Here is a 12,040-nt window from a genome sequence, read left to right on the forward strand (position 1 = left end):
GAGGCTGGCACATAGAACAGGATTGCCCGGGACTCACTGCCAGAAAGTCTGCCTTGAGTCTTCCTCCTCCAGGAAGTTTCCCCTGATTGCTCCTTCTACAGGACATTTGCCTGTCTCTGCAAAGTTATAGAACTCATCACACACACTGTCCACTTTGGTCATTCCTGTTGGAAGGAAGGACAAGGCCAACAGCTCAGGAAGAAAGAAGAGAAGAACTCAGTATCAGTGAGCTTCCATAGTGCCACAAGCAAAACACAAGTTTGGTGTTCATGACCTTGAAAGTGAAAGTGAAAGTCGCTCAGTTGCGTCCGACTCTTTGCAACCCCATGGACCATACAGTCCATGGAATTCTCCAGGCCAGAATACTGGAGTGGGTAGCCTTTCCCTTCTCCAGGGAATCTTGCCAACCCAGGGATCAAACCCAGGTCTCCTGCATTGCAGGTGGATTCTTGACCAAATGAGCCACAAGGGAAGCCCAAGAATACTGGAGTGGGTAGCCTATCCCTTCTCCAGGGGATCTTCCCGACCCAGGAATTGAACCGGGGTCTCCTGCATTGCAGGCGGATTCTTTACCAACTGAGCTATCAGGGAAACCATCCATGGGATTTTCCAGGCAAGAGTACTGGAGTGGGTTGCCGTTGCCTTCTCTGATTCATGCATTAACCCTCACAAAATCATGTTGGGGCACTGTGATCCCATCTGTCAGTAAGGAAACTGAGGGGTGATGTTAGTTTGCCCAAGGTCACACCTAGTAAAAAGTAGAACCAGACTCTTGAGCCTGTCCTGTCACTTAAGTCCAAGAACTTTCCATTACACAAAGAGGTTGAAACCCAATAAAGACATAATGATTGGGATTTTCCCAGGCCATCCACCAAAGTGTCACATGATTTCCTTATAGACCAGATGGAGAAGTGAAAGCTGATTTAGAGTTACAACCTCATAATTACCAGTAACTGATGAGTCGAATTGGATCTTTGGTTATATAGTTTCAGCCCAGGGCAGTATGTAACCCTTGGAAATGCTTTGCTTGTCTTATAGAGTTCCTTTTAAAAAATGGAGTTAATAGCTGATGTATAAACGTTAGATCTCAGCCTGAGATCCAGATTTCCAGCTTCTGCTTAAAATATCTGGCAGTCCTGGCTCTGGGGCTGAGAAGTGGCCTCACCCACAGACTGAACATGTGTCTGGCTTTGCCGTGGTGGTCTTCCCCATTCCTTCTGCCCACCCTGACTCTCGGCTGCTCTCTGCCTGGTGGGCTCTCTAGGGGTTTGCCATAGAACTCAGTCTCGAGTTCCATCCTCTCCACATGTTTATCAGCAATGGGACAGGGGGTGCCTTGAGAGCAGAAACCATCTCTTCCACAATTGTGTTTCAAGTGCCGAGTTCAGAGCCTAGTACTTAATAATTGCTCAGTAAACACTGTATTTTTTTAAGAGGTTACTGAAGGCCTTCTGAAAGAGGAGGTGCCTTGGCTGAATCTTTAAGAGTAGCTTGGAGAGCTTGGAACTTTGTGCACTGCTGGTAGGAACGTAAAATGGTACAGTTGCTGTGGGCAACTGTGTACAGCAGCTCCTTAAAAATTAAAAGTAGAGTTACTATATGACCCAGAAATTTCCTTCTGGGTGTGTGTCCCAAAGAATTGAAAGCAGAGTCTCAAAGAGATATGATACAGCCAGGATGATAGCAGCATTCTTTACAATCGCTAAAACATGGAAACAACCCAAGTGCCCACAGACGAGTCAATGAACAAATAAAATATGGAGTCTGCATACCATGGAATAATATTCAGCCTTAAACAGGAAGGAAATTCTGAAATAAGTCAGTCACAAAAAGACAAAGATGGTATGATTCCATTTATATGAGACACTTAAGAGTAATCAACATCCTAGAGACCGAAAGTAGAATGGTGGCCAGAGTCTGGGGGATGGAGAATGAGGAATTAATGTTTAAAGGGTGCAGAGTTTCAGTTTTACAAGATGAAAAGAGTTACGAAGATGGACGGTGGTGGGTGCACAACATTATACCTGTACTCAATGCCACTGAACTATGTACTTCAAATGGTTAAGATGGTAAATTTTAGGTTCTGTGTATTTTATCACAATTTTTTTAAATGAAAGAAAAAAGAGAGAGAGTGAACTGGGGTTTACCAGGGCAAGAATGTGAGGCAGGTCATTCAGGTAGAAGGAACCGCGTGTACAGAAGTCATACGTATGGATTATAATAGCTCATTCAGGGAACTGCAAATCGGTGGGATAGCAAGGAAGTTCAGTTCAGTTCAGTCGCTCAGCCGTATCCGGCTCTTTGCAACTCCTTGGACTGCAGCACGCCAGGCCTCCCTGTCCATCACCAAATCCAGGAGATGACTCAAACTCATGTCCATTGAGTCGGTGATGCTGAGGGAGTTAGACAGCGATATTCTAGTAAATATTTAATAGCTGGCTTTCCAGAGGGTAAAAAGTCCTGATTTTTAACGTTTGCCAATTTCTATGGTGCACATACCCCACCCTGGTGAATCTCATGCTACTAACACTATGCCACTGAGTGCAGAGCTGAGACACACCGCTGACCGAGGCAAGGACTGCTGCCGTTCAGTCGCTCAGTCATGTCTGACTCTCTGTGACCCCATGGACTGCAGCATGCCAGTCCTCCACACCAAGCGCTGAAGACAAGGCTTCCCTGTCCTTCGCTGTCTCCCAGAGCCTGCTCAAACTCATGTGCATTGAGTCGGTGATGCCATCCAACCATCTCATTCTCTGTCTCCCCCTTCTCCTCCCACCTTCAATCTTGCCCAGCCTCAGGGTCGTTTCCAATGAGTCAGCTCTTCTCATCAGGTGGCCAAAGTATCGGAGTTTCAGCTTTAGCATCGGTCTTTCCAATGAATACTCAGGGTTGATCTCCTTTGCAATCGACTGGTTTGCTCTCCTTGCTGCCCAAGGGAATCTCAAGAATCTTCTCCAGAACCACATTTCAAAAGCATCAGTTCTTCAGCACTCAGCCTTCTTTATGGACCAACTCTCACATCCGTACATGACTATTGGAAAGACTGTAGCTTTGACAACACAGACCTTTGTCGGCAAACTGATGTGTCTGCTTAATACACTGTCTAGGTTCATCATAGCTGTTTTCCCAGGAAAGAAGGATATGACACCTCTTGATTTCCCAGAAAAGGGACATTGCTATATGTGTATAATAGGAATTTAGGAAAGGTGGGAAAGGGTAGCTGAAAAGATGCAACTGAATGGGTCACAAAGAACCCTGGGTGTCGGTCAGGCTAAGGAGTTTTACTCTGTTTCTGAGTGTCCCAGTATGACCTCGATCTGTAGCAGGATGATGTGAGTTCACTAAGGGGCTGAATAGGTCTTATCCCAAGATCCCTGAAACTGAAACATACAAGGACAGGGTGGGGTCACAGCTCAGCAATCATCTGAGTGATCTGCAAGCCCAGGAGCAGTCAGATCACAGAGGCAGCAGCCGTCTCCATGGTGATGGCAAGGGTGGGTGCCCAGAACGAGTCCTAGCTGACCTCACCTAGAGGGATGTGCCTGGTCCTGACTCCCAATTCCAGGAAAGCTTCTGGAAAACTGGGGATCTCTGCAGCACAGGATGCCTGTCGGATGGAAGGAATGGGGGCCAACTGGTATTTGGAAGTGGGCTTGGGGCACTCACCCTCTCTCTCCAAACTCCTGAAAGTTATTTGTGGGTAAAAGGCAGCTTAGTTGTCCTGCATGGCTGCATTGCAGAGCTGGCCCCAGAGCCAGCCCCAGGCCTGGGCGTGCCGAGAAATGCAGTGTGTGGGGTGGGATGGGTGACCGAGGGAGCAGGTCATGACCTCGCTGGACTTCACAGGAAAAGGAGTTGTCTTTAAATATCAGGAGCACAGGAGACTTACCAGAAACAGACGTCAGTGGGTGCCAGTTACGAAGATTAGGCTCATAGGTTTGTAAAAGTATTTTTTAAATTACATTTTAGCAAGATATTCAGGGGACACAGGTTTGATCCCTGGCCTGGGAAGATCCCGCATGCCATGGGGCAAGTAAGCCCACACGGCACAACTGCTGAAGCCCGCACACCCCAGAGCCTGCACTCCGCAGCAAGAGAAACCTCCACAAGGAGAGTCCTACCCACCACAGCTAGAGAGCAGCTTGCTGCAAATAGAGAAAGTTTTCGTGCAGCAGCAAAGAGGCTGTGCACCGAAACAAACCCTCAGCCCAGTCAAAAGTAAAAGATAAAAAAGATAACCATTTAAAAAAAAACAACAACAACAACAGAAAAATCAGGAGCCATTCAATTGTTCTGTGGCGTGGAGAGAGTTGTCAAATATTCTGTGCATCCACCTTCTGGTTCAGCAGGTAAAGAATCTGCCTGCAATGCAGGAGATACACGAGATGCAGGTTCAATCCTTAGGTCAAGAAGATCCCCTGAAGAAGGAAATTGCAACCCGCTCCAGTATTCTTGCCTGGAGAATTCCATGGACGGAGGATCCTGGCGGGCTACAGTCCATGGGGTCGCAAAGACACGACTGAGCAACTAAGCATGCACCTTCTTGGGCTCCCCTCATGCTCATCCATGCACCTGTCATATCCAGGGATGTTGTCAAGAGCAACATCTGTTAAGTGGGACGTGGGCTGTATGAGCTCCAGGTCCGACATTCCATGTCAGCGGGTGCCCTCATATTAACCTGTTCATGAACATTCCAAGCCTTTCTACAGAAAACTGTGGTGCTTGCTGCTCCCCTACAATCTGAAGGGTTGCAAAGAGTCAGACACAACTGAGCGACTAAGCACGCGGCAGCACCGCCTAGAATACTACTATTTAGCAAGACTTGGTGCTCTTCATTCCTAATCCTCCAGGTCTCATTTTAAATGCCTCCTCTTCCAGGGGGCCCTCCCTGACCATCCACCCAAGGCCACTCCTCCTTCTCCTCCTCCGTTAATTCCATAAGGCTCCATTTTTTTCCCTGCATGGCACTTATCATCGTTGTCTTTTTTTAATTATGTTGTATGCAGTTTATTATTTGACACTTTTTTCCTTTTGCAAATCTATAGATAATTTATCTATTAACACTTAGGTACAAATAATGAAAATTCTATATACTTGAAATGATTTCATATTCACTGATCATAGTTCTCAAAATTAAAAGAATAAATCATCTTTCTAAATTCCATATATATGCGTTAGTATATTGTATCGGTGTTTTTCTTTCTGGCTTACTTCACTCTGTATAATAGGCTCCAGTTTCATCCACCTCATTAGAACTGATTCAAATGTATTCTTTTTAATGGCTGAGTAATGGAATTTAGAAAGATGGTAACAATAACCCTGTGTACAGCAAAAGAGACACTGATGTATAGAACAGTCTTATGGACTCTGTGAGAGAGGGAGAGGGTGGGAAGATTTGGGACAATGGCATTGAAACATGTAAAATATCATGTATGAAATGAGTTATCAGTCCAGGTTCGATGCACGATACTGGATGCTTGGGGCTGGTGCACTGGGACGACCCAGAGGGATGGAATGGGGAGGGAGGAGGGAGGAGGGTTCAGGATGGGGAACACATGTATACCTGTGGCGGATTCATTTTGATATTTGGCAAAACTAATACAATTATGTAAAGTTTAAAAATAAAATAAAATTAAAAAAAAAAAAGAATAAATCATAGAAATATTCCAATGCAACAAACTAGTAAATTGGATCCTTTTTCTTTTATAAACTCCTTGGAAGAAAAGTTATGACCAACCTAGATAGCATATTCAAAAGCAGAGACATTACTCTGCCAACAAAGGTCCGTCTAGTCAAGGCTATGGTTTTTCCAGTGGTCATGTATGCATGTAAGAGTTGGACTGTGAAGAAAACTGAGCACCGAAGAATTGATGCTTTTGAACTGTGGTGTTGGAGAAGACTCTTGAGAGTCCCTTGGACTGCAAGGAGATCCAACCAGTCCATTCTGAAGGAGATCAGCCCTGGGATTTCTTTGGAAGGAATGATGCTAAAGCTGAAACTCCAGTACTTTGGCCACCTCATGCGAAGAGTTGACTCATTGGAAAAGACTCTGATGCTGGGAGAAATTGGGGGCAGGAGGAGAAGGGGACGACAGAGGATGAGATGGCTGGATGGCATCACTGACTCGATGAACATGAGTCTGAGTGAACTCCGGGAGTTGGTGATGGACAGGGAGGCCTGGCATGCTGCAATTCATGGGGTCGAAAAGAGTCAGACACGACTGAGCGACTGGACTGAACTGAACTGAAACTTCCACCAATTATCAACATTCAGCTAACTTTAACTTCTCCCATTAACTAGCAAAACTTGAGTAATTTAGCAATTTAGTAATTTCTATTTAGCAATTTCTCGTTCCCAGTTTACCTTTCTACAGCTCGGCAGCACTTCCCATTATCTCTAAGTCTCTTTGAAGTGGTTTTTTTTTTTTTTTTTTTAACTTGTTTATGATGTCTGTCTCCTACCTCTTCCACCAGAGAGCAGGAAGCTTCTCAGTCTTGTTCTTCATCACAGTATCAGCTGCTAGCACAAAGCCTAATACTTGTGTGGTGGTCAGTACTCATTTGCGGAGTGACAATGATTGGATGGATGCATCAGTTAAGTCTGGAGGCAGTAATAGGTCTACTGGATTTCAGCCATGACATGAGTTGGCTACAAATAAAGGAACTAAAAAGCCTTTTGATGAGGGTGAAGGAGGAGAATGAAAGAGCAGGCTTAAAATGAAATATTAAAAAAACGAAGATCATGGCATCCAGCCCCATTACTTCATGGCAAATAGGTGGGGGAAATGTGGAAGTAGTGCCAGATTTCCTCTTCTTGGGCTCTAAAATCACTGCAGATGGTGACTGCAGCCATGAAATCAGAAGACGTTTGCTTCTTGGCAGTAAAGTTAAGACAAACCTAGACAGTTGAAAAGCAGAGACATTCCTCTGCCTACAAAGGTCCGTGTTGTCAAGGCTATGGTCTTCCCAGTGGTTGTGACCGCTGGGCCATAAAGAAGGCAGAGCATTGAATGGTGACGCCTTCAAACTGTGCTGCTGGAGAAGACTCTTGAGAGTCTCTTGGACAGCAAGGAGGTCAAACCAGTCAATCTTAGGGGAAATCGACTCTGAATACACGTTTGATTCAGGGCAGAAGGAGAAGAGGGTGTCAGAGGATGAAGAAGAAGATGAAGAAGAAGAAGGAGACGAGGGTGTCAGAGGATGAGATGGCTGGATGCCATCAGTGATGCAGTGGACGTGAACTTGGGCAAACTTTGGGAGATGGTGAGAGACAGAGAGGCCTGGCATGCTGCAGTCCATGGAGTCGCAAAGAGTAGGACATGACTGGGTGACTGAACAACAGCAGTGAGTTGGCTGCTTGCCCTAAAGATGCACACAGCCAGCCCTGTCTTGAGCTGGTACACACGTAACAGACTCAACTTCAACTTTCACCAAAACTTTTGCTAAAGATGCAAATCCAAACACCTACTTGATAGCAAGGATGCGTTTTCCTTTATCTTTGAAAAATCAGTTCAACTATTTGCTGTCAAGAAACATTCCCTGAACTAGCCTTCCTCTCTGACTCTGTTTCTGTCGTTTGCTCCACCTGGCATGTTCTTCACCCTCCTTTTCACCTGGCAAAGCCTACTTGTTGTCCCATGCAGATATGGCCCCTCTTTTTTGGAGGCAGAAGAAACCCTAGGGCCACTTGTGGCTCTGAAGACCCAAGACCTAAGACCCAACGATCTAGGCTCATAATCCTGAGGTGTTCAGGATTCCAGGCCATTCCACTTGTTTTCAGCCCCAACCCAACCCAGCAACCACTTCCTGAGCCATTCCAATGAGCAGGGCTCTCATGGAACGTGGCGGTAAGGAAGCGGAAGCCAAGCTCAATTGAGAGGTCGTGATGTGACCCCTAACTGTTAGGATCGGGTAGATGAGGACAGGTCTTTAGAATGCCAGTGGCTCCCAGAAGAACATCTGAACTCCTTCTCCTGGCTTACAAGGAGGGGCTGCCTCTTCCAGATGCCTTCCCTGATACCTGTCCAGATGCCTTCCCTGATACCTGCCTGGCAGAGCTCACGGCTTCCCCTTCTGTTCCTGGGTCAATCGTCCTAACCTCTGTGCTGCCGAAGTCATAAGATCTGTCTCCCCATCAGGTACGCGGCCCCCCATGATCTGCTCACCCCTTTCCAGGCTTGCCTTGGGTCCACCCAAAACCCAACGCGTTGCCGGGAAGAAGACTGACGCCCGCCCCTTCCAGTCCGTAGTGCGATGGCCCTCTCTCCCTCCCTCTTGCCCGCTCCCTCTCTCTTCCCCCTTCCTCCTCCTTCCCTTCCTTCCTGTTACCCCATCCACTTTCTTCTCTTCCTCCAGTCCTACTCCTCTTTCTAGACTTCGCACACTTATCATTCAGTCACTATTTTGTGAGCACCTATTATGTGCTAAGCTCTGGTTCTGGGGAAGAGCAATGAACTAAGACAGATGAGAACTATGCCCTTGTGGCTCCTGTGGACTTTGCATTCTGGAAGGAGCAGACAGAAATGGACAGTCAACAAGAAAAACATAGAATTTGTTAGGTACTGATAAACGCTATGGAGAAAAAATCAGGAAAGGAGGAATGGGAGTGGTGTGTGTGTGTGTGTGTGTGCGTGTGTTGGTGGGAGGGGGCTCGTGGTGGTAGTAACCAGTTTAATAGGGTGGCCAGGAAAGGACTTACTACAGAGGAGACGTGAAGGAGGGAAGGGAGGGAGCAGGCTATAAGGAACCTGGAGAAGTTTCCAGGTAAAGGAAGTGCAAAGGTCCTGGAACAGAAGCACGCTTGTAAATTGGAAGAATAATAAGGAAATCAGGTGTACCTTTGCTAAAATAAAACCTTCTGAACCCATTGCCCTGCCCCAAGCTGGGTAAGTTTCCTGTCTCTGCGCTCTCCCAGCAGCCTGCGAACTCCCTCGTCATAGCATCAGCCACACTCCATTACAATGTCTCCCCACAAGACTCTGAGCAACTTGGGGACTTTTCCTTTGACATTCCAGCACCCAGCATAAGGCTTGTGCTGTGCTTAGTCGCTCAGTCCTCATGTTGGACTCTTTGCAATGCTCCTCTGTCTCTGGGAATCTCAAGTAAGAGTACTGGAGTGGGTTGCCATTTCCTCCTCCAGGGGATCTTCCCAACACAGCAATCAAACCCATGTCTCCTGTATCTCCTATTCTGCGAGTGGATTCTTTACTCATTGAGCCATCAGGGAAGCCCTTAAGACATGTTTATTGACTGCCTAACTGAATCAATCAATGAATGAACAAATTAGGCTCTATGAATCCTTGAGGGTGTCTTATTCGTCTCTACCCCGGCAGCATCCAGGAACCCAGAAAAAAATGTGTGCTGGACGAATAATAGGAATAGCTAATGCTGATTAAGCACAGACACCATGCTAAGTTCTTTATGTGGCTTAGCTCATTTATCCTTAAAGCGCTCCTCTGTGGCAGGCACAACTGTCAGATGCAGTTTGCCCATTGGGACCATGAGGTTCAAAGGTCGAGATATGGCTCACCCAAATCAGACAGCTGGTAGATGGCAAAGCTCTGCATCGAACCTCGTAAATTTGACACCCAAAGCCATGTCTACTTAACCCAAAGTTAAATTGCCTTCCAGAGATGGGGGCCTGGGATTCGAGGGAGAAAGGGCTAGGGGGAGACAGAGGAAAGGAGAGGAAAGATGCGGGGAGTGGCATCTTCCCCATCTCTGGTTTTCTCTCCATGAGTACCAGAGTTTCCGGCACACAGAGGGTGTTCAGTAAAAGTTAAGGAATGCTAAATAGTTGTTGACGATTCCTTTTCCCAAAGAGGAAAGTTTTGTGTGGTTTCAGTTAAAAGCAATTCTGTCAGATTAACATGAACACAAGTCCCAACTTGAACCCTATGGTGATAACCCTGCCCAGCTTTGCCCCTAGTCTTAGGAATGAGCTTCTGGGTAACCTCCGTCTGCTTTTAGGTGAGGCCTTGTCTCCTTAAGAATGACACAGCTTGGGACTTCCTGGCAGTCCAGCAGTTAAGGATCCACCTACCAGTGCAGGACACATGAGTCTGATCCCTGGTCTGGGAAGATCCCACGTGCTGGGGGACAACCAAGCCCGTGCCCCACAACTACTGAAGCCTGTGTGCCCAGAGCCCATGGTCTGCAACAAGAGAGGCCACCACAGTGAGAAGCCCCCGCACCACAACTGGAGAAAGCCTGTGTACAGCAATGAAGACCCAGCACAGCCAAAAGTAAATAAATAAAATTTAAAACATGAACGACACGGCTCACAAGGTTTGATGCATTCTGAGTAAAGGACCCCACAGCCCAAGGGATCTCCCCTCAGGGTCTGTGCCCTGCCCGCCCCTCCCAGGGACCCCTCTCTGGCTCCTCAGACGCCACCTTCTCAGTCTCTCCCACTCCCGCTGGTTGGCCTGCGGCCCCCTGGCCCACCACTGACCTCTCTGGCCTGGCCTCAGCTCCTGTTCTCCTGAGCAGCCTCACTGGGCCACGTCTAGGGCCCCAGGTCCTGCTAGCTCCCCACTTTCAGTCACAGCACTGGAGTCCAAGGGCTGCAGATCCCAACAGGTTCTAGGCCTCCAGAATCCTAAAGCCGCGAATGAGAGGGTGCCGTGAAGGCAGTCCTGGAGGTGGGAGGAGGAATTTCTGCCCAGAACCAGCCAGGCACCCCTCTGCTCAGCCCCCAGCTCTCCTGGCAGATGCAGGAAGTCCAGCAAAAACCTGGAGCCTGGGACTGGCTCTCCTGCCAAAGGGGCCTGGGCAGTCACCCAAAGAATTCCAGCAGGGGTAGATGTGAGTCCTGAATTATTCAGGTCATGGCCTTATCTGACTGCACAGGCCTTGCTAATCCCCTGAGCCTGGAAGGATCGCAGCCACCTCAGCCCTGAGCTCGGAACTTTCTGCGGGATCTGACAGTCTACTAAGTAACCTGACTGTTTGCATCCCTGGGCTCCTCAGTCTTGATGGAGGCGGGAGCCTGGACCCAGATCCTGGGGATGGGAGCCTAAGAAAACATGTGGGCAGGAAAGCGATCAGAAGGGAAAGTATTGAAGCAGTCGGGGAAGCAAATGTACTTCTTTTTATTTTATTTTATTTTTATTAACACCAAAAGCATTTTGCATGGAGTGTAGCCAATGTGCCAGCCTGGATGGGAGGGGTTTTGAGAGAGAGCAGATACATGCATGTGTATGGCAGAGTCCCTCCCCTGTTCGCCTGAAACTCTCACAACACTGTCTATTGCAAATGTACTTCTGGCAGTGAGTTCTGAAAAGGGGCATCGGTGGCTGGAAATTAAGTTGGTGTCATTCATTTCTGAATTCCTACCATCATTGTGTCTCAAATGCCTATCCTGTACCAGCTGCTGCGCTGAGAGGCGGGTGCAGAGACGAATAATGGAGGGGGTGGTAGTGGTGTGGGGAAGTCCTTGCTCTCAGGGAGCTTGAAGTTTAAGGATGGAGAGAGCTCAGGAATAAGCCCTCCACCAAAAATACTGCAGAAGTGCCAGGAAAGAAGCGCAGTAGCGGGGAGACAGAGGCCCGCCCAGTGCATGGTTATTAGCTAATAACAATGGGCATGAGATGGAGAAGGAAATGGCAACCCACTCCAGTGTTCTTGCCTGGAGAATCCCAGGGATGGGGGAGCCTCATGGGCTGCCGTCTATGGGGTTGCACAGAGTCAGACACGACTGAAGGGACTTAGCAGCAGCATGGGCATGGGAAACGCTGGGCTGGAGGAAGCACAAGCTGGAATCAAGATTGCCGGGAGAAATATCAATAACCTCAGATATGCAGATGACACCACCCTTATGCCAGAAAGTGAAGAGGAACTAAAGAGCCTCTTGATGAAAGTGAAAGAGGAGAGTGAAAAAGTTGGCTTAAAACTCAACATTCAGAAAACTAAGATCATGGCATCTGGTCCCATCACTTCATGGGAAATAGATGGGGAAACAATGGAAACAGTGTCAGACTTAATTTTGGGGGGCTCCAAAATCACTGCAGCCATGAAATTAAAAGACGCTTACTCCTTGG

At 47.6% G+C, this 12,040-nt stretch overlaps 1 protein-coding gene across 3 annotated transcripts in view; it reads right to left on the bottom strand.

Annotated features, from left to right (window-relative positions):
• Positions 1 to 12,040, bottom strand: part of PLA2G5 (phospholipase A2 group V) — a 49,683-nt gene that overhangs the window by 12,733 nt on the left and 24,910 nt on the right. The window contains exon 1 of one of the 3 annotated variants that reach the window (XM_006054375.4): positions 10,453 to 10,689. The exons of the other annotated variants lie outside the window; for them this stretch is intronic. The gene's annotated coding sequence lies outside the window, so the exon portion shown is untranslated. Of the gene's footprint in view, positions 1 to 10,452; positions 10,690 to 12,040 lie in introns of those variants that run through there. 3 annotated transcript variants of the gene reach the window in all.

The sequence above is a fragment of the Bubalus bubalis genome, chromosome 2 (genome assembly GCF_019923935.1).
Source record: "Bubalus bubalis isolate 160015118507 breed Murrah chromosome 2, NDDB_SH_1, whole genome shotgun sequence".
In the NCBI taxonomy this organism is placed as follows: domain Eukaryota; kingdom Metazoa; phylum Chordata; class Mammalia; order Artiodactyla; family Bovidae; genus Bubalus; species Bubalus bubalis.